This window comes from Aegilops tauschii, chromosome 5 (assembly GCF_002575655.3).
Source record: "Aegilops tauschii subsp. strangulata cultivar AL8/78 chromosome 5, Aet v6.0, whole genome shotgun sequence".
Taxonomy (NCBI): Eukaryota; Viridiplantae; Streptophyta; class Magnoliopsida; order Poales; family Poaceae; genus Aegilops; species Aegilops tauschii.
The window spans coordinates 263,520,835-263,528,368 of NC_053039.3; positions in this window are offsets into that span (position 1 = coordinate 263,520,835).

Consider the following 7,534-nt stretch of genomic DNA (forward strand, 5'->3'; position numbering starts at 1 on the left):
TAACAAGTGATATATAGCCCATAGCCATGTGAGAGCCAAGTAAAAGAGATGCGCGTAGTCCTTGCATTAAGGGAATGGTGGTAAGGATAGTCCACGGGATCCCAAGTCATCGTTGCGCTCAAGAGCTCGTTTCGTCAACTCTTGGGATTGAGAGGTTGACGAGTATACGTGAGTACCTACACAAAACAAAGACAAAGGGAAAATTGTGTGCGCGTGGTATATGTACACATTATCCATCATGATGCACACGTGCTTGTGTTGGTTAGCACAAATTATCCAATGCTCAAATAAATGAGATGCGTGATATAGGAACATGTTATCCATCATGATAGGTTTGGTGTTATGTATAGCATAATGGAGACTCAAAGGATGTAATGCATCATGAGAAATATGTAGAGCATTGTTATTCATGGAATGCATATGGTGCACGCAATTATGGGAATCATGCAAAGAATGGAATGCATCAAAATCTCCTAATATGTATGAGGAAACTGTGGGGGTCTCCTCATGAGCATTAATGGAAACATCACATTGAGAATATTGGCAACATTCAAAACAATGCATATTTGGAACAATGTGATCATGGCAGGTATAGTAGATGAATTGCACAAATCATGTAAAGGAAGCATAGCAATATTATCACATGAAAAACAAAAGCCAATGACCATCATCTCGTCATCTATGCCATAAGTGCAAATGGGATTTATTTTAATGGGGCATGCATAGTTACTATGTTGAGCTTGAAATGATGCGATATGGGAGATCTCACTCATAGCATATGACAAGTTCAATGGATTGTCAAACATGATGTGACCAAAAGAATTTTCACATGATATCCTATGGAGCATAGCATCACAACTAGGCAATTCAACATGCTCATCATCATATATATCATAAATAGGTAAGTCATGACATGAGGAAGTCGCACTAGCATGAAGCATGGGAATAGGTGGATCAACATCATGCAAGCAATCATTCTTGAGATAGTCCACTAGTGGGACAAAAGAAGCATTGTCACCTATGTTACCTTTGGAGCGTCGCTCATGTGTTGTAGGTGAGGTTGCAACCTGATGGTACCATGTGGGGGTGCATCTTCTTCCGCCATGTCGTCATCTCCATTGGAGGTATGGACTCGTCGAGGGTAGGCATGTCGTCAAGTAGGAGACCTAGCACCAAAGAAAACACACTCGAAGTAGAGGTTAAGTTGTTAGAGATCATAGTGGCCTCACATGCCGTGTCAACTACCTCACTCACTAAGTGTTGTGGATCACTCACTCCCTCTTGGGTGCTCTCACTCGTATGGTTGGTGGAGTCTCAAATGGCTCTCAACCTCACATAGGATGTGTGGCATGCTCTCATGTGTGGGGCTAGTGGTGGTCACACTCATCATCTCATAGGAAATGCACTCAATGTCATATACGGAGGAGTCACTCATGTCACTCATGTGGTGGTGGCTCTCCTCACATGGCAATTGGGTCATCTCATGATATGTGGGTGTCGGGGAGATGTTGGTGCAAATGTCTCCATGCTCAACTCCTATCGCCGCCTTGGTTGAAGGGATAGTCCCATGCTCAACCTTCTTGTCATCGTCTTGTTGTTGGAGGCCCATTTGATGTGGCACCTCGTAGCTCGTCTCCATGACCGAAGGGAATTTCCCATGCTCGGCCATCTTCCTTGAGGGGCTTCTAAAGATGGAAGTGTCGCCCTCGCTTGTAGGTGGTCGCCTCGTTGTTGAAGATGTCAATGTAGGCGAACTCACGGGAAGTAGGCGAAGATGCCGTACGTCCAAAGGCGAAGATGCCTTGATAGCACTTGGCGAAGATGCTGAAGTGGTTGTTGTAGTTGTAGCTCCATCTTGGTGGTGCTCGTCTCGCTGTCTTCTCTTGTGCTCATGAGGTTTGGTCTTGGCGTGAAGTAGAGCTTGTTGGGACTTGTACGTTTGCGCTTGTGGAGCATCTTCATGATGATGGTGTCGTTGTCGCACTTGAGCTCGTATTGGATGTCATTCGTCATCGTCGTGCACATGATGCTTGGAGGTGACTTTCCCTTCATGACGATGTGGATCACGAACATGATGGTGGTCGCCATGTAGATGTGGACGTGGACGACTTGCGCATGCATCGCTTGGGCGCTCCGAAGATGATCGACTTGGTCGCCGCCTCCTTGAAGATGAAAAATTGGAAGTAGACTTGATCAAGGTCAGAATCTCCTCCATCCTTGCATCTTTCTCCTCCTTTTGTGCGGAAAGCTTGTTGTCGATGTAGTCCCTTTTTCTTGATTCAGAGTGATGAATGTCGATGGAGAGGTTCTTGATGCGCTCTTGCAAGGTAGAATGTGCGGCTTTCGATGCTCGTTGTAGTTTGAAGATGGACGCTTTGGTGATGTAGTTGTTCACGCCGTCGTTGTTGTCGAAGACCGGAGATGAAATGCCTTGCCTATCCATCACAAGACTCGAGCAAATATGAGTGGCAGAAGAGAAGAACTATACCAAATGTACCTTGACCGATGTTGAAAATGGATCAATGAATGATGTAATAAGGAAATAGCACAATTGGTACTGATCTCGTCAATTTCTCACACCTACACAAATAAGGCTTATGGTGGAGCTCACTGAGGATAGTGGCACAAAAATTTAATGCAAAATGTTAGTAAGAGTCAATAATGTTGAAATAGATTCACAAATTCGCAAGTGCAACAATTAGACCAACAGCAATGAATGGCACACGGAAACACACACACGGATAGATAAATGGGGTCGTGCAACCAAGGAATGAGCTCAAAATGTGGAATCCACGGAAAACGCTCGTGTTGCACAACTCAAGAGAGACGCTAGCACGATTTCTCTATAGACAGATACGACACTTGTGCACAACCTATAAGATGCAAAAGGGATGAGCTTTCTGTCCCAAGTATGCTATATATGTATGGTTCCGGTGTTTGATCCAAGATGATCAGACATGACAATCTTATGCAATGTGGTAAGATGCTATGGCTATTGCTTACAAGCTTCTTTGCTCTTTCTCTTTTGCTTAAAAGCTTATTCTTTTTTTTATATGGTCACTTTTGCACAATGCACAAACCAAGATAGCAATTGTGTATATGCAGGAACAAATTTGAGACACAATGGATGATATGATACCAAGATGATATGGTATGTATGCAATGGAAGGTGTAGATCACTAATGTGCACAAGTAACGTTGCCGGCAATACTCAAATGGATAGTCTCGATAGGCAAGTGACGCAAAATGGGCTAGGGGTTATCAATGCAGTTGCAAGGGAATATACAATGGAGGGATACCACGATACCAAGATGATACCGATATGGAGGTTACCGTTCAGTGATGATGAGTGGCAGTGTTCTTGATGTAGATACCAAGATGATGGAGACTCGTCCCTAAGTAGCCGAAATACCTTAGGAAACGGAAAAACCGCGGACTCAAAATCTCCAAAGGCAAATGTCAAATGGTGGTAGCGGAATGCGGTGGTGGTGTTGCACTAGGCAATGCGGAAGTGGAATGATGGGTTATGCGAGTCGAAGTTGAATTTGCCGTCCCTAAGTAGCCGAAACACCATAGGGGACACAAGCCACAACTCAAACAAGCTCAAACAAATTCGGGTTAAGTTGGAGTGGTGGAAGTGTATGGTGGGCAAGGTTATGCGGAAGTGGTGGTGGTGGTTGATGAAGAAGCAACCATCCCTAAGTAGCCAAAACACCTTAGGTGACTCGAATCACTACTCAACCAACCACTAATGCTATATGGGACAAAATGGGTTAGGTTGCGGAAATGGGTGGTGGTAATGCGGATGATGTGGTGGAAGCCCTAGGCAAAAATGCCAAATTTTGGAAAATTTGATGGAGTCAAATGATGATGGTGTATTTTTTTTGGGATAGAGGATGTCAATAGCTTCAAAACGAGCTAAAGAACGTCAAAATCGGAGTTTGAATGAATTAGTTACGGGCAAAACAAAAACAGCGGAAGCCTGAAACTACACGTATCGGACGTCCGGAAAGTAGCGGATCTCCGGTGGCCGGACGTCCGGAATTCGTCGGAAATCCGTGATTTTCTTCTGTACAGTGGTTCCGGTCGTCCGGTGGATGACGGACGTCCGGTTCTTAGGAAGGGTCCGGACGTCCGGTAAAATGCCGGTCGTCCGGTGGGTCGGGGTCAACGCGGGATTTGAGTTTCGGGACGCGATTTTGGGTGGAAATTGGGGATTTTGGGGTCAAAATTGAGGAGATTTCGTGGATGGAAAGTGGAGAAACTTGGGTAAATGCTAGGTCCACTCGAAACCAAGCAAATCCATGGATCAAATTCAACAAAACTTCATCATACCAACAAATCACAAAAAAAATTGGGGCTATTTTTTGTGGGGATTTTCGAAATTAGGGAAGACACAACAAAATCAAGCTAAAAAACAAAGAGGGGAGGCTCCGAAATCGTGATCAACCTTGCTCTGATCCAAGATGTTGTAGGGTGGAACCCTATACGACCGATCTTTCATGAAAGGAGCGGATCCCAACTAAGAACACGAGGGGAAAACGAGGGAAAACATAAGAGGATCTCTCAAACCAACAAGATATAGTCACACATATGCTAGATCCAAGAACACATAGAGATCACACAGTCCAAATCCAACAAGGGACGATACATAGGGTAACCGGTTCTTCGCCGAGAGGAGGTCTTGAATGGGGCCACCCAAAAGGGGGTCTTGAATCCAACGTGGATCTTCTCCGAAGAGGGGCCGCGGTCTCTCTCTCGGAGAAGATCTATATGGATGAGTAAAGCTCTATCTCACATATGAGCTAAACCTATGCTAACCCTCAAATGGTAGAGATGGAGGAGTATGTATAGTCTAGATCCACAAAGGGGTAGGTGGGAGAGGGATACAAGTCCGAGGGCCCGGCTGCGCACAGGCAGGTACCGGTCGTCCGGTGGCTCAGGAGGGACCGGTCGTCCGCTAGTCGCCGAACGTCCGTTGTTTTATTCTGTGATGACGCCAGTCGTCCGGTGGGGGGCCAGACGTCCACTCGCTGGGATGGGGCCGGTCGTCCGGTGTCGTCCGGACGTCCGCTCGCTGGAGCTTCTTCGGTAGTTACTTGTACTTGGTGTCCTCGCCGTCTTGTCCATGGTCTTCCTGTTTGTTCCTGGTCATGCATAGCACATATATTTGAGGTATTAGCCATGTCTCACGTGTGGAAAGTGATGGTTCGAAGAGGAGCGAGTTCATCTTGTGTCCAATGGTGTATGTTCGAGGTCTCGTCATATGTCCTCTTGGGGCTTGGAGAGTAGTCGGAGTGTACATGTGGATGAACGTGGGATGCTCCGCATCATATATATATTGAGTTGTCTCCCAACAAGCGCTATTCTTTAATGCCTTTTTAGCTAGGCATGATGATTTCAATGATGCTCACATAAAAGATAAGAACTGAAACATAATGGGAGCATCATGAAGCATATGACTAGCACATTTAAGTCTAACCCACTTCCTATGCATTGGGATTTTGTGAGCAAACAATTTAAGAGAATAAGAATCAACCAGCATAGGAAGGCAAAACAAGCATGACTTCAAAACTTTCAACACATAGAGAGGAAACTTGATATTATTGAGATATGTAAAAGCATATGTTCCTCTCTCAAAATAATTTTCAGTGGCATCATGAATGAATTTAACAATATAACTATCACATAAAGCACTCTTTTCATGATGCATAAGCATAGAAATTTTGTTATTCTCCTTCATAGTAATGCGAGCAAACTCAACAAAATAACTATCATGAGATACTTGATTGACAGAATCAAATTGGATATTAAAATCATGATGACAAGTTTCATGGATATCATTACTCTTTTTTGCATACATGTCATCACAATAATCATCATAGATAGCAACTTTGTTGTCATAGTCAATTGAAACCTCTTCTAAAATAGTGGATTCGTCACAAAATAAAGTCATGACCTCTCCAAATCCACTTCCATAATTATTACAATAAGATTCAACACCCTCCAAAATAGTGGGATCACTACTACATAAAGTTGACACTCTTCCAAACCCACTTTCATCAATATAATCATGGTTACAGTCGGCCCGTTTGTGGTCCGTTAATATGTTGGGCCGTTTTCATAGCGTCATCAAATACAGCCTATTAACGGCGGCTCATTATGGTCGGCCCATGAACGGTCGATTTCAACTCTAGCCCATTTACGGCCATAATGTGGTCTGTTATTGGCCCATGTTTGGCCAACCGATCATACCGCCCGTAGAAGGGCCATTGATGATATGGCCCGTAGAAGGCCCATTGTGTCTACGCCCCGTAGAAGGCCCATTGTTTCTATGGCCCTTAGAAGGCCCATTGTTTCTACGGCGCGTAGGAGGCCCATGTTAACTACAGTAAATATGTAGCCCATTGTTAATGTGGCCTAGTTTTAAAAAACAGGTTATTGCGACCACTAGCAAACCGCGGAAAAAGAACTGCACTGACTACAAGAAAACAAATAAACAAGACAACGGAAATAAATAAGCAAGCAACTTACGATAGGCTATCACGGGTATTACACATATTACATCCACTAGGCATCAAAGTCCGCCACAAGTGCAAATATAGGGAACAAAGCAGCATATAAACACCGCAGCAAAACAAGTCCAGAACTGAAACCACTTCAGAAGAGCTCAAGAAACAATATCCGGGGTACCCATAATGCTGGCAAGATGCTTAGCAAGCTTATTAACTTTCTCTTGTTTGGTGCTTAAATCCTGCAGCACTTGTTGTTGCACCAGAAAGTATGCATCTGAATTCTGCAGGGACTTCCTCAGTCCTTCGGCTTCCCGTCGCATAACATCTGATCGATGTCTTTCAACTTGAAGTTGAGACTCAAGAAGCCGAATTGATTCAGGCAGCGAGTTCGAAGAGCTGGTGCCAGCAGTAGTAGCCAGTAACTTGAACACTACATCAAGACAGGACTTTGGGGTTGTCTCAGTGTCTTCAATATAGTTTTTATCAGCTTTCTTGGAGAACAACAGGTATGTCTCACTATCTTGAACCTGATCTGCATTACTTCCTTTACCATTGCATAACGGGGTACTCTTCTCCAATATATTATCCGCGTTCTAAAGGAGAAACAAACAAACACATCACAGGTTTACAATATAGTATATGAAACTCATTTTGGTAAACCAGTTAAGTAGTAAGGTGGACAGGATAACAGCATGAAACAAACATATATCTATGTAGTATAGTCACTGTATGGTCTATATCATTCTAGTTTATGTTGCCAAATCAAGATACAGTTCAAATCATATCTATTTAAGACAAAGCAGCATAGACAGAATATAAGTGTGGGAAACTACACAGCAATAACAACACTTATAATGTGCATGGCATGAGAACATGACTGTTTATTCAATTGAAACTGAAATCAACATAGAGCAAGTTACAATAGCAAACACGTTAAAGAAATAGGTTTAAAACATACCTGTTGCGCCATTGGAGTTTCAATTGCATCCTTCAAATTTGCAATTAGTTGGTATGAGTAA